Source organism: Apis florea, unplaced genomic scaffold (assembly GCF_048593485.1).
Source record: "Apis florea isolate Af1SG1 unplaced genomic scaffold, ASM4859348v1 contig_37_pilon, whole genome shotgun sequence".
Taxonomy (NCBI): Eukaryota; Metazoa; Arthropoda; class Insecta; order Hymenoptera; family Apidae; genus Apis; species Apis florea.
In genome coordinates, this window is record NW_028256861.1 from 2,538,502 (window position 1) to 2,553,747 (window position 15,246).

Genomic DNA, 15,246 nt, shown 5'->3' on the forward strand with positions numbered 1-15,246 from the left:
TAAAGTTTACATTAAATGAAGCGAGATAGAGATAAAATGAAATAGCTTTATTTATATATATCTCGATTTATTTAAAGCATAGTTATATAATTATAACTTAATAAATAAAGATTTAATAAATAAATTCGATATTTTTGTATTATATTTGTTTTGGACTCTAAAATTAAAACTACCAATATATTAATACATTCTTTCATCAAGCTAAGATATGATTTGATTTGTCATATAAATCAATGTAATGTACTTAATATATTTATTATGTTTGTAATAAAATATGTTCTATAATGCTTACAATACGAATAAAAATTATTATTGTAATAAGAAGTGTTTAATGTAAAAAATGCAGTACAAATACAAAACAAACATTTTTTTAAAATTTGTTTAATATTAATAAAGATTTGTGTAATTGGTAATTTTTTTATAATTTATATTAAGCATAAATATATAAATTTAGAAATAAGGTTATTTTATACCTGGAACTTCATATTATTTTGTATTTTTTTGCTCAAATAATTAAAATTTTTATGTCAAAAAATATATTATTATCAGATAATATTTTTTTTTTAAATGTACATTTATTTAATTGAGATGAAAATGAATATTTGTTACAACAAAAAACAATCAATCGAACAAATTTCGTATTGAAACAAGAAGCCATTGCTTATGCTAATCGATATTTCAGATCGAAAGTGATTACAGCGCCAACATAAAATATCGGCGGCCTATAGTACTAACAGTCTAATATATAAACAAATATCAAGAAATAAAAATTCATAATTTTAATCAGTATTGACTCAGTAATACAAACAGTAGTGATATAAAACGTATGGACATATAGAATTATAAAAAAAAATTGAACAAAGACAACTGAAGTATAATAAAATATATATCTTGATTATTCAATTTTTCGATTTCTCCTATAGTGCTGAAGAACTGTCGAAAACTACCAACCATCGCAAAACTACCAACTGCTGGCCAAACTTAGCAACTTTACCACTTGTACAAGTAAAAAAACATCTTGATATTGATTTTAGTCAGTCGCACGAGAATTCGCTATGAACGATGTTTGGTTATGTCTTGATTATCACACGATAACGGTTCTAAAGCAAACGGATTGTATAGAAATTTATATACAGAATTAATATATTTGTGAAATAGTTTTGAATTTTTAAGCCAAAACATAATTATTTAAAAATGTTAATTGAGATTTATTTATAAGTTAAAAAAATACCTGCAACAGAGAGAATATAGTATAGAATAGTATAGATTATAGTAATTTAAATAAATCAAGAATATCAAAAATATAAATATTATCGATATCAAATTATTATTTTTATATGAAAATTATAAACAATATATAAATAAAAATATTAATTTAGAATTCCATATAATAAATATATAATTGAAAACTTCAATTTCAGTTTTGTGACTATATTTATCCACAAAATTAAAGAAATTAAATTTTATTAAAAGAATATTATTTTTGTTTCACATTCTATTTTATATAATTTTATAATTATTGAGAACCCCAAAAACGTGAGAAATCTCAACTTTTTTTAAATTCTCGGAAATATCGACATTTTCAAATTCTGAGATAGATTTCAATTAAATTCAATCTAACCTGTCTTGAACATTGAATCTCGATTCGATATTTTTGAATTTTCGCACATTTCTATATAATTTAATAAATAATAAATAATAATAAAAATAATAATAAAAGTTTATAAAAATAAATAATAATAAATAAGCTTCATCTAAATCGTATTTTTATACCAAACTATATATTTGTTTTAAGTTACAGACTTCTTAAATATGTTTCATTAATATATTAATACTCTATATATTAATATTACATATTCAGAAAATTCAAGCTTGATAGCCGTCAAATCATATTGATGAGTGAATAGTCTAGATCTCATATCAATTAAAAAAATGGAAGAGAACTTTTCACGGGACTTTTTTGGTTTTCATCGCGATAGAAATTGGCAGTTTGAATGCTAATTCGTTCGCGACAAATATTAATTAAGAGAAATTCCTCGATATTCGATATTGATTTCCATTGCATTTGAAATTATCTAAAGTAAGGACATTGAATTTTATTTTTTTATAATAGATTTCACTAAATTGAAACAAATTTTCAATTAAAAAATACTAATTACATAAATTTATAATGTAAGATAAAATAATAAGATCAATTGTACGTATAGCATAAAAATAATTTGCAAATATGTACTTTATAAATTTATATGATTTATTTAAAAATAATAAGATCATTGATATTTTATTTTATAATCAATATATATATATATATATATATATATAAATTTGTTATGGATTGATATGATTGAACGAAAAACGAAAATGTAATATTGAGAATAGGAACAATAATCGAACTGAAAGAAAAAAGAATGGAAAAGGTTAAAAATTTGTCAATTCTTTTTTTTCCCTTTATGGAACCTTTATAGATCGAGAATTTTTACCGTGATATCCGTTCATTAATCACACGGTTGTCAAGAGAACGACATGGTGGCACGAGACCACTAGGCGAACTGACATCGAGAATAGGAGATCTCCTATATCCCGGAAATGCGGCTTAGTCACTGGTTGGGGGTGGCCATTGTGCCTCGTTGAGTGCACATTCGTGTAAAATCCATAAGGAATGGTCGCGTCGAATCTAGGTATGTCGCGCTACGTCATGACCGGGTAAAATATCAAAGGTGTATGACCCATAAACGTTGTTGCTTCGATTGATTCGTATAAATACGTCGTATCGATAGAATTTATTATTTGTGATATCATAAAAGGCAATATTGCTTTATTAGATCGTTCATTGATTTTAGACAAAATAAAATGAAAAAAGTATTATAAGATAAAAGAAAATAAAAAAGAAAAATAAAATACAAATAAATTAAAGTAAAAATAAATAAAAATTAATTAATAAATTAAATATTATAGGATAAATAAGAAATGAGAATGAAAAGATATTGTATTGATGTAAATCTAAATCATCAAGTGAAAATACAAGAATATAAGGATAAATAAGAAATGAATGATTAAAATTAATAAAGTTTCAAAATTAAAATTAAAAATAAAATGAAATTAAAGAGATTATTAAAATTATTACAACATTTATTTAGATTGCATGGAAATTAATTGAATTTGAAAAAAATTGAGATATAAAAATAGAATTGAATATTAAGTACATCTTCTATTTATCGAATTAAAATTCTTTCGAATATTTTTGCTTTTATAGAATAAATAATTACTATTTACAAAGTTAAATATTGACATGAATTAAGGTAAACACTTTATGTAAGCAAATATTATTTTTCTATTGAAATTATGATTTTAAAATGACATTATTTATTAGATAATTTAATATAATATTTCATTGATTTGGATATATTTAAAATAATATTTTAATATTATATAATAATTAGTTGAAATAATATTTCAAATAATAAGAATTATATGAAAAGTTGAGAATTATAGTGCTAAGTTCAATTGACAAAATTGCAACCATACCAAATTTTAATATTTTAAAATATTTTTAATTTAAAAGAAATTTTAAAAAAAAAACGTGGATTTGATTTAATTTTTCATTTAATAAAAATATAGAATATAGAATAATAATTAATTTTAATGGATACAATAATTTATATTCTTATCCTATATATAACAATATATTAGGTACTAATTTTATGATTTAAATGCCGCAATTTTTTATTTCACGCAAATTTTTTGTTTATATTGATTGCGATTACGTATAATAGAGTTTGCATAATATAATATTATATTATATTCCAAAATATTTATTTGCACAAAATATAAAAAAAAATTTTATTTCTTGTGTATCAATATCGTATATATGTATGTATATCGATCTCATTAATTTCACCATTTCAATAGAAATGTCACGATAATTATTTCGAAAAAAATATATAACAAACATATGAATAATTAATAATTATTCGTATTTAAATTTAAACTATTCGTAATAAATTTATTATAATTTAAATAATTTATGCAACTTATTAACATTATTTATATAATTTAAATAAATTAAATTCATAATAAAATTTATAAATATTGAAAAATATGCAGCATCTTAAAATAGCAAGTATCCTAATATTTTTGAACAGCACGATATATTGGCAAAGGTGTTAATCGCGTGACGCACGGTCACGCATTGCCGTCAAATAGAAAATCAATCTTCGCTAACCAACCAGGCAAAAAGCTAACTAAAATCGATCAACGATCGCTCATAGGAAACCGAAAGTCCTTTATTTAATATTAAAACCATCAGCCTATAATATGTAGCTAAAATTATTATATTATACAAATAGTTAAAATAATTAAAATTAAAGTGCTATTATAAAATTAATATATATATATATATAATCATGTTTATACTGTATAAGAATTATTAATTTTTACAAAAAATACCTGTATATTTTTAACAATAGAATTGTATTTATATAAAGTTGTTTGAGGATAAGCAATTTACATAACCAAATTCATATAATATTGAATGCTTATTCATTATTTCACTACTTAATTTTTCGTTTCATATTCACATAAATAGATTTGATAGTATATCTAATTAATTTCTCGAATTATATAATAATTAATCTATCATATAACTTACATTTTTGTTTAATAATGTTCAACATTAGTTCAAATAATAGTTCATTTAGAGTTCACTCAATTATTCACTTAATTGATATAAATTTTGTTCCAATAAATAAAGTTCAGATGATTAGAGCACAACTTCAGTAATATAAAAAAACAAAAATTTTGAAATCAATATCAATTTGACTAGGTTAGGTTGTTCTGGTATTAATAAATCGACCGTACAACATTTCGCAATTAGACTGCTCTAAGTTGTATGATGTTTTGTGGTTGATATTCTGCTTGATATGCCCCCTAGGGTTGATAATTTGCACGATATAATCACAATCTGTTGCATCATAAGGCGCGTGAGACTGGATTTAAGGCCAGAATGCTTGGAAGGGTGGTTAAAAAGGAGGTACGCTGCATGTTGCGGCGAGACAAATGTACGGAACGAGGGAAGAAATGAGATGGAGAAGAGAAAAGGATAGAGTGACGCATGTAGATTTTCAAAGACTGGAAGCACGCGTGCGCACGATTACGTGTATCCCGACAAATAACCGAACACAGTCATTCCCCTATGAATGCGAAGTGCTCGTAGGGGAATGATTCGATAGAAATAGACAAGAAGGAAGCACTCGTCGCACTTATAAATCAGCAAATGTGCAAAAAAGAGAAAGAGAACAGCAAAATTAGTATGGAAATAAGGTATAAGAAAATAGTGTTAAGTATATTTGAAGCGTTCTTAAGCGTTCTCTAAATAATGAAATGCCAAAAAATAAATTTTCTTCAAATTGAAGAAAGAAAATATAATTAATAGTAAATTTTGATTTATTTTATAATCAATATAACAAACATAAACAGAATTTTGTATTTTTTGAAATAAATTACAAATTGAAAACATATTTAATATTTAATATTTTATTTCTATTTATTTTTATTTATGTATTGAATAAAAATTTTCAAATAAAAAAGAAGTTGAAAATTATTCTATCTTCTTTAATTCAATTTTATCTTTTTTTGAAATTTTAAAAATTATAATATATAATGAAAAATAAAGATATATGCTAAATAAGATATTTTAATTAATGATTTTAATTAATATTATTACTAAAATAAAATAGTTTTATTATAATGAAATATATAATATTTGAAAATATATTTCATAATTATGAAATACACGAATTATTTATAATAAGTTAGAAATTAATAATTAAAATAATAATTTTTAAATATATATTAAAAAATAATTATTTAATATAACGTTTTATGAATCTATGAGTTGATTTGAATAGAATTTCATGGAAATTATATAATAATATATATAATTATATAAAAATATTTTATAAATATATTAATATCCTAAACATGATATCTTTGAACATAAAATATACAAAACATATTATGCAAAGAATGCAAAATAGAAAATATATTTCTAAAATCCTCTATCCAGATATTTTTTGCATATATGACTTTCCGCATATATAAAAATATGCATTTGCATAAATATTACAAAACAACAATTACGTTAATTACATTTAACTAATAAATTTAATTAACCTAGATCCAAAGTTGAAAAAAAATTCATTTTTTATTCGAAATACCATTACCTAATACTGAACTCAGAATTAAAGAGAAACAAGGAGAGCATGAGAAAGAGCGAAAAGGGATGGTTACCGTTAAGAAGGGTGTACTACCCCTTGCAAGAGCCGAGTCTTACCGCGTTAATTGCAAGTACTTCCCTCGGGGTACCACAACGGGTATACATAGAGTTTCTACCCACCTTGCAGGTTCCACCCCATCCAGTAGGGTTTAAGGGTACGCAGAGATGATTCGCGCACCCCTTTTTCCCTTTTCATGCTCACCCGGGTCCTTTCATTCCTCGCCAGTGGTTAAAATATTAGGATTTCCCCGAGGTCTCGTGCGCTCGTGTTAGGGCTATCGGTGCCTCCCTTCCTCTTCTCTCCTTATCCAGTGACTCGTCAACAGCTCGACGAGACGCAGTAAGCTCTTGTTCCTTCGATTCAGCTCTCGAAAAGCTCTCTCTTTTACTCCTTGACACCCTCGTTCGAATGACTAAGATTCGAATCAAAGACAAGGCTCTTCTTTCCATTGATTCTGGTCCATCGCGTCTTGATGTTTTTGAAATTACTCTAATCCTTTGACAAGTGAAAATGCACACTGACGAATAAGCTTCGTTTGGAAACGCAGATAAGTTTTTATGATATTACATATTTAGTATATTTTTTTTTATAGCTTTTAAACGAAAAGTTTCGATAGTTGATCGACACAAAATTTAGAAAATGATAACAGAGAAGTATGGATATTAAATGTAAAAATTTCTTAAATTTGAATTTTAAAAAAGCACTATATTATATTAATACAGATGTGATTAATACATTGAATGTTGTCTATTCAGATAGATCTTACTGATGGAATAATATTGTTTTAGTTCAGTTATTGATTATCAAGTAATGATAATTTATATTCGAAAATTATGTAAAATATGTATTTTTCATAAAGTATTATTATTGTAAATCAATCATAATTAAAAGTATAATCATCTTATGATTATTAATTATTGAATTAATTAATTATAATTTCTCTTAATTGTGATTAATTATGATAAATTATTTAATGATCAGTAATTACATAATTATTAAGAAGATTAATTAGTAATTATAATTTTCAATCAGATTAATCAGATTTTTGTTCAACTCTGCTCATATGTAATTCAAAAATGAAAAGAATGAGTATTTGAATGAATTAAAATATCTTCTCATTTTCTTCATTTAAATTTATAAATGAAGAATTTGTAAAAATGACTTACTATATTTAATATAAATAGAGAAAAAATAACATAATAATGGAATATGTGATTACGTATTGTAATTATTTTTCTATAATAAAATTATATATATTTGACATATATAATAAAATTACATTATAATTAAACATTCCTAATCATTGCTAATTTATACATAATGATAACAAATGATTAACTATTTTTGTTTCTCAAATTAAAAATTTTTTTATTTTTTCAAGAAATATAATACTTTTTTGTATAATACTTTTGATTCATCTCTTAATTAGCATATTTGATCAAAAATTTCTTTTTAAGAATATTTATAAATATTAAGAATATAAATTCAATCAATTTATAAATAAGACAGAATCTTTTAAAAAATGAAATAGATAAATATAAAGAGAAACTTACTGATATACATTATTATAATAAAATAACTGATCTTTTTAAGGACACAAATTAGAATTAAAATGATTATAATTTTCTTGTTATCTTATCCTAAACAAAGGTATCCCATTCATATTATAAATATTACTATCTTGAATAATTTTAAATCGATGAAATTTTTAGGACCTTCTTCTTTTTTATTTTGAATACTTTTGTTTTTCTTGCCATGATTCGATACGAAGCAAATCGGACGAGGAGAGACTGGAAAGAAAAAAAAGAATGATTATATGGTGACAGATGCGAAAAACCGGAATGTAGAACGTATTAAATTACTTTCATCTCGAGTACTCGTGTTTTCCTACCGCATATTCTCATCTTATTACACTTGAACACCTTTAATTGCATAGCAAGTCATTTTAAAACGATTATAATTACTGAATTGTCATTTTTATCGTTGTTTATTCGAATCAATATTTGAATTATATTTTATTATTTATGTATATATTATTGATAAAATTTTTTTTATTATTATATAGAATATTAATATATTCATGAAATTTTGGAAGTCAATTTTATTTCGTTTTATCTAAAAATATAAAAAATTTAAATTGTTTATAATTTAATAAATAAATCTAAATTGATTTTTTATATATCAATTTTTGCGTTTTTTTTTCTTTAAATTATTATTTTTAATTTATTATTAATCTCACTTATCATTGTATCATAAAAATACTTGCAACGATTTTTATAATTTAACAATAATTTAACATTTATTTTACATGTAAATATTATAATATGTTATCATTTTGCAGACATTCCAAAAAATATCATCATTTTTGACGTCGGATAAATTGAATTATTTGAATTTAAATAACAACTTTAACCATTTTTTTCCCATTCATTTCTGAGTTTCACGAACCGTAGAATTTTTTTGTTACGCAAGAAATTCATCAAGATACGGGAAAGAAAACTCCTTTTTATTTCTTAAATTAACGAGTTGGCTGGGAGATTAAACGCTTCCAACGATTTTCTCTTGCTAATTCGCCGGTTCAAAGCCCTTTGACCTTTTCCTATAAACTAAGTTGCGATAAAATTTATCTAGAAAAATTACGAACGCGTAAAGGAGAAAAGCTTTTCAGCTATGTTTAGTTTAAAAAAAATTTAGATCTTTTAAGATATGATGCGTCAGACAGTGAAATAAATATCCTGTTGTACTTACTTTTATTTATTAATAGTATATACGATATAAAATACAAATACGGGCAACCACATCTTCAAATACCGATTTAAATGAAATATAGCAATGAGACAAAACAATGTATTGGTGATATCTGAATATGACACGAGTATGTTCAGTATATCTAAAGTTTGATTTATACAGCTGTAAATGCGATCTCTATTAAATGTGTATACCATCATGAACTCTGGAGATATATGGTAAATCACTAGAATCCTGCTCCCACAGGACACAAGCTCTAACTAAGTATGTTCGTACCAACTTTGGTATTGTATATTGCCATTAGAAGTTTATACATTCCACCAGTTGTTAATATATTATGTATTCATGAAGCATTTTGGAAGATCGATTCTAGAGATGAAAACAAGTACAAGTTATATACAAAAATTTTAATTAATATTTACTTATTATTTATAAAAAATAATTTAAGTTTTTGTTAGATGAAATAAATGAATATAGAGTGAGACATTATCTCACTTTATCTCACTAAAGAAAACTTAACCTTAATTTTCGATCCTGATTGGATACAATGGATATTCCATATTATTCTTTTGTAAAATAATATATATATTATATATACACATTATGTATTATTTTATATTTTTATAATCTGTTTGATTATATATTATTATGTACAAGATAATAAAAAAAATATGGATACTAGATAATTACTAGATATTTCATTCCTTTTTATTTTTTCGTTTTGCATTCGTGATTGTTTCTATTATTATTACTATCATACAAACTTAGTCTTAATAAAAAATCACGCATATTTATAAAATCAAATAAATTCATCCTATTTTTTATAATTTTTGTAACAGATATAATTTATATAATATCATGTAAATTTAAATGATAATTAGTATATAAATTTATTCAAACATACCTTGAGGATAATAATATAATAGCTTTCAGCATTTAGGCTTTGCAGCATGGTAATTATAACTGTAATAATAGTAACTTTTTTTTCTCTTGTAGATTAACATCTGCACCGATATCAACAATTACGTAGAATTATGCAGATCAACCGGAAAAAAAATTCTCTTGTATTTGGAAGTATAAAGAATTATTTAACGAAAAATGTTGGTTTTTACATTTATAGATATTCTGAAACTATCTAAAATAGAAAATAAAAATATATTTTATAAATAATTAATAAAAATATATGTATGTCTATAGAATAATTTTTTGTGACATTTTATATAATAAATTTGATTTTTATTTATATATGTTAATTATATATGTCATATAAAAATCTAGGATTTATATCTTTTACCTGTGAAAATTCTGTGTTATCTATATTATATATTATATATGCATATAATAGTTAATTTACATTTTCACTTCAATGGAGATCTCAACATAATCTAAAACAAAATAAATTTTTTTATATTTTTTATATTATTTCATTGTTAAAATATTAATTGAAATATTTTGAATTATTGAGATTCATACAATGACATTTGTATTACATTCTATTTATTCTGTTTCATCTATACTATATTTATACTATCTTTTTTTTTACCCTTAACACAGCCAAAGTCAAATAATGTTCATTTTTTCAGATATTTGGTCAAACATAATAAGTAGCCATATATCCGGATATTATTGTCTTTATTACATAAACATGTAATGTACATACATATATGTAAATATGTAAATTACATATATATGTATTGTAAGATATAGTTGCTATTCGATTGTATTATATATATTTTTTATTGATTTTTATATACAAAAATTTCTTATATATTTACAATCTAACTATTATTGATGGATATTCAATCTCTCATTTTTCTTCAATTTATCTCGTTCAATTTTTTTTTTGTTCTTTCAATATATTCCAAGTAAATAAAAAAGAAAAAAGTATAATCTTATAACATTATGTTTGACAAATATCGAATTCTACAAAATAGGACATTCGTTTTACTTTTAACAAAATTTTTCAAGGGTAAAAAATGAAGTACCATTTCTTTGCAAACAAGAAATATCGGGAAAAGATATGACAGAAATAATGACAGTTTGAAAGAAGGGGATCGGAGAAAAAATGGATGGACAAGCAAAAACTGATGAGAACGAGGCATCAAAGAGTTTGGAGGAAACGAAGGTTGAAAAGGTAAAGAAAGGGAAGAGAAAAAAAGATGGCTGAAGAGTAGGTAAAGAGCGCTGTTTTCAAGTGTCTGCTGCTGTTCTGGCCTGTGTTAACACTTTACGCCTCCCTTTTACGTATTATCGTCCCCACTTAAATACTTTTGTTCGAATTCGGATAGTCTGATTCATAAAATACAGCCACAACTATACTTTTATATATATAATATATTCGAATAAAAGTTCAAGAAAAAGTTTACAATTGTATCCGTTGAATATTTCTTGATTATGAATCAAATTACTTTCTTGCAAAATGGTCTCATTTTATAATAATTTAGTTATATTATTAAAATCTTTTATAAAAAAATAAATATAATGTACTTCCATATCTAGATTATCTATAATTAGCTATTATATATTGAAATTTTTTAACAAAAATATTATATTATCATTTTATAACGGCAACAAAATATATTTTCAATATAAAAGAACAAAATAAAATATAAATAGGATGGAAAAAATTAGGAAGCAAAAATTTTTTTTGTTATTCATAGTTTCTAATAGTGAATAAAAATTGTTATTTTTTTTTAAAATAATATTTAAGTTGCTGAAATCTAAATTTAATCACAGATTTTCTAAATGCAGCAAACTACTGAGGAATTGTTTTTATAAATTCTTCTTTATATAATAATTTATGGTAATATCATTTTTTATTGTGTAATATAAAAATAATTTTATACAAAAAACTCGAAAAATTCTAGATATTATTTTTAATTTATATATATATATAATATGTTCTATATATTTATTTTAAAATATTAATATATTTCTAAAATAAGATTAACTAAAATATTATAACTGATAATAATTTAGAAAAATTAGTTGTAATTTCGATTTCAATCGACGCAACATTCTTCTGCACTGCGGACATTTCAATGGATTATTGAAAAAACAAATTCAGACTGTTACACAATACGGAAGAATTTGTGTCAGCGAAAAAACTTTGGAATCTGAATCTAAAAATCAATGAAATGTAAAAAATGCAAATTATATATTATTTTTTTTTAAATGTATATTATATATTTGGAATTCATTCTTTTTTTACGTTTTCTTGAAAATATTATTTGTCATATTTTTTAGGTTATGTATTTTTCGTAAATTTTTAGGAAACGAAATATTATACAAAATAAGCACATTGAAATGATGATATGTATTTTAGTAAATACTCATCTCGTCATAAAAAAATGAAAGCAAACAACAATGCTTTGTTGATAATGCATCTATTCATTGTACTATGGTCATGAATTTTTAATCAAAAATAAATAGTAACGCTTGGTCATTCATTTCACTGCATTTACCTGATGTGGTTCTTTGTGGTTACTTTTTATTTCCAAAATAAAAAGCACTAATGAAAAAAACTCGCGAGATATTTTAATCATAGAACAACGTAATAGAGATATTCAGTGATTTTAACATCCAATAATCTATCTTTGCGACGGTTAACTATATTTAACGAACTATCGATATCGGAAAAAAATACTTTGAATAAAAAATTGAATAAAAAATAATTTTTATGAATATCATATTTTCGAATTTATATATTGTTATTTTCGTTATTTTTCAGAAAATAGATCGAAAATATCAAGTCGATATAATAGAATCGAAAAGTTAACGATCGTTAAGAAAATCGATCGTATTATTAAATTGAAAGAAACAGACTATATACATACATGTTTCGCCGAGTAAACAATGTGCGTTCTGAAGAGTTGCTAGGTTGCAGGATACTTCAGACTGCATTCGGTTTCCGGGAGTAGTACAGGGGTGAGTATGCTAGCGATCATGTCGTCTGCGGTATGGTGAATAGGCTACAGGCGAAATGCCAACTTCGAACTTTGTTTACTCGTCCCACCGCGCAACTTGCATCGTGCTCGATAGAGGGAAGTACAGTCTACGAGTGGATACTAGTCTTTCTCTTTCGATGCAACATGTTGCGTATGTAAAGTGCGTTTAAACTAAATGAGTGAATGCTCGTTCTTTCTTTTTTTCAATAAATTAAGATCCAATATTGTTTTAATGCAACATTTCATTTGTAATTTTTTTTTAATTAATATATCATAATTATCAGAAATCAAATTTTTTAATAGTGCAATTATGAAGACTCCAAGAAGGTTTAATATTTTTTTTATAAAGAATTATTAAAAGATTTTTTTGACATTTATGTTTATACCTATATATCTTGGTAAGTTATAAATAATCACATATGTACAAATTCTAATATTTATCATAATATTGTATATTATTTATATACTCTTAATAAGTTAAATGCAAATAAATTTTTTTTTAATTAATATATTCTTATAATATATATTCATTTATTCTAAATATATTAGATCTTATATCTAAATATATTCATTTATTTTAAATATATAAATGCATCTTAAAAGATTAACTTAAATCGATAATGATTCGCGTTTCTTTCGAAATTAGTTGATTTTAGACAATGTCTAATATTTAATTATATATCTGTGAGATCATATCTGTAAGATTTTGGATTATATCTAAATAAATAGATTTATTATAGAAAAAGATAATGAATAAAAATATATTTCATATAAATTTATTAAATAGAATAGTAAAAATCTATTTTTATCTAATTCAACATATACCAATTCATATAACAAATCCAATACTTTTTTTTTTAGATTGCTATATAGGTTAGACTAGATAAAAAAGATGATGTTAATATCAAATCAAATATAATAAATATTAGTTAAATTATAAAATTTCTTATTAAGAATAATTTTTCGCAAAATATTTTTTATATTTATAGTCTGTTATATTATAAAAATATTTTTTAGCTAATATATTTTTGTCTAAGTAGATTTTGTATATGAATTACAGAATGCAATTTATAATATTGATAATATTATTTATAATATTTATAATATTGTTGTTATAGAATTGGTTTTAGTCAAAATAAAAATTGTTTTAATTTAGATTTCGTCTGTAATATAGATCATTATATTATTATGAAAAGTTGTTATATTTACGAATTTTTTTACAAAAATCATTCATATCATGTTTATATGTAACGATATGTTGTATAAGATTCTAAATCTTCTACAAAGAAATTTTTTTCTTTTTTTTTTTTTGTTTTTTACTAAAGAAAATTTTAATTTGTCTCAGTAAACTTTGGTACTGTCAAAAACAAAAAAATTTATGTGTAGGATGAAAGCTCTAATGTAAAGCATTGTGACACAATTCAAGAGGAATAATATGTTTAAAAGAATGTATATGTTATGTCGTTAATTAATTTCTGTTTGTAAATAATGATAGATTAAAGTTCATACATAATAGTATCTCATACATAATTTTCCTCTGTATATCAAAAGTTATCCATTATATTACAAAAAAATAGATGAACAAGTTCATTAATTATATTACATCTGTTAAATAATCATGTGTGTGCTTATTAGAAAATGTAATTATATATTTTTGTTCTTTTATATTAAAATGAAAACTTGTTATTTTAATATATATGATATTTAATATAAATATAATATTTTATAATTGCAAAAGATTTATCTCTATAATAAATTTTTTTAGGTTATATTTGCATATTTAATGAATTCGAGAGAGAATAACAATTTTTTTATCTATTAAATAAATAAATACAATAGTATAATAGTGGATAATTGTTATAAGATTAGGATTGGCAATTAGAGATTAGGATTAGAGAAAAGAAAATATGTGTTCTAAAAATTCTTTCTTTGTATGACTTCTTTCTTAATATAAATATTTTATAAATATTTTTAAATCTGTCATGTACATCATTTAGAATGATGATTAGAATAAAGATTCTAAATGACTTAAAAATTGAAATTTGAATTCCAGAAATTACTAAGAATAACTTCGCAACAATAGGCAAGAAATGCGATGGTTAATCTGAGGCAACTATATAATCCAAATTATATTGATTTCGATCTCCATTTAAACTTAGAATAATCTCACAAATATGTTAGCAGAAGTATCATTAAAGAAAAATAGAAAAATTTTATCATTGTATCAATAGTATCTCGATTATATATCTCATCGATATATTTCAAATGATATTTAC

General features: G+C 23.0%; 1 protein-coding gene and 1 long non-coding RNA gene across 4 annotated transcripts in view; one reads left to right on the forward strand and one right to left on the reverse strand.

Annotated features, from left to right (window-relative positions):
• Nucleotides 1-10,225, forward strand: part of rept (RuvB-like helicase 2 rept) — a 25,339-nt gene extending 15,114 nt beyond the window's left edge. Inside the window, exon 8 of the mRNA XM_086916084.1 lies at nt 10,020-10,225. The gene's annotated coding sequence lies outside the window, so the exon portion shown is untranslated. The remainder of the gene's footprint in view (nt 1-10,019) is intronic.
• On the reverse strand, nt 7,507-13,250 carry LOC105737462 (uncharacterized). 3 transcript variants are annotated; one of them, XR_015294761.1, is made up of 6 exons: nt 12,860-13,250; nt 10,318-10,408; nt 9,928-10,158; nt 9,218-9,392; nt 8,138-8,390; nt 7,697-8,065 (listed from the first exon to the last, which is right to left on the reverse strand). It is a non-coding gene; the product is annotated as an uncharacterized LOC105737462 (long non-coding RNA). The 3 variants fall into 3 exon arrangements; XR_015294760.1 differs by lacking the exon at nt 8,138-8,390 and having other exon boundaries at nt 7,507-8,065; XR_015294759.1 differs by lacking the exons at nt 7,697-8,065; nt 8,138-8,390 and having other exon boundaries at nt 9,014-9,392.
• Between the last annotated feature and the right edge of the window lie 1,996 nt (nt 13,251-15,246).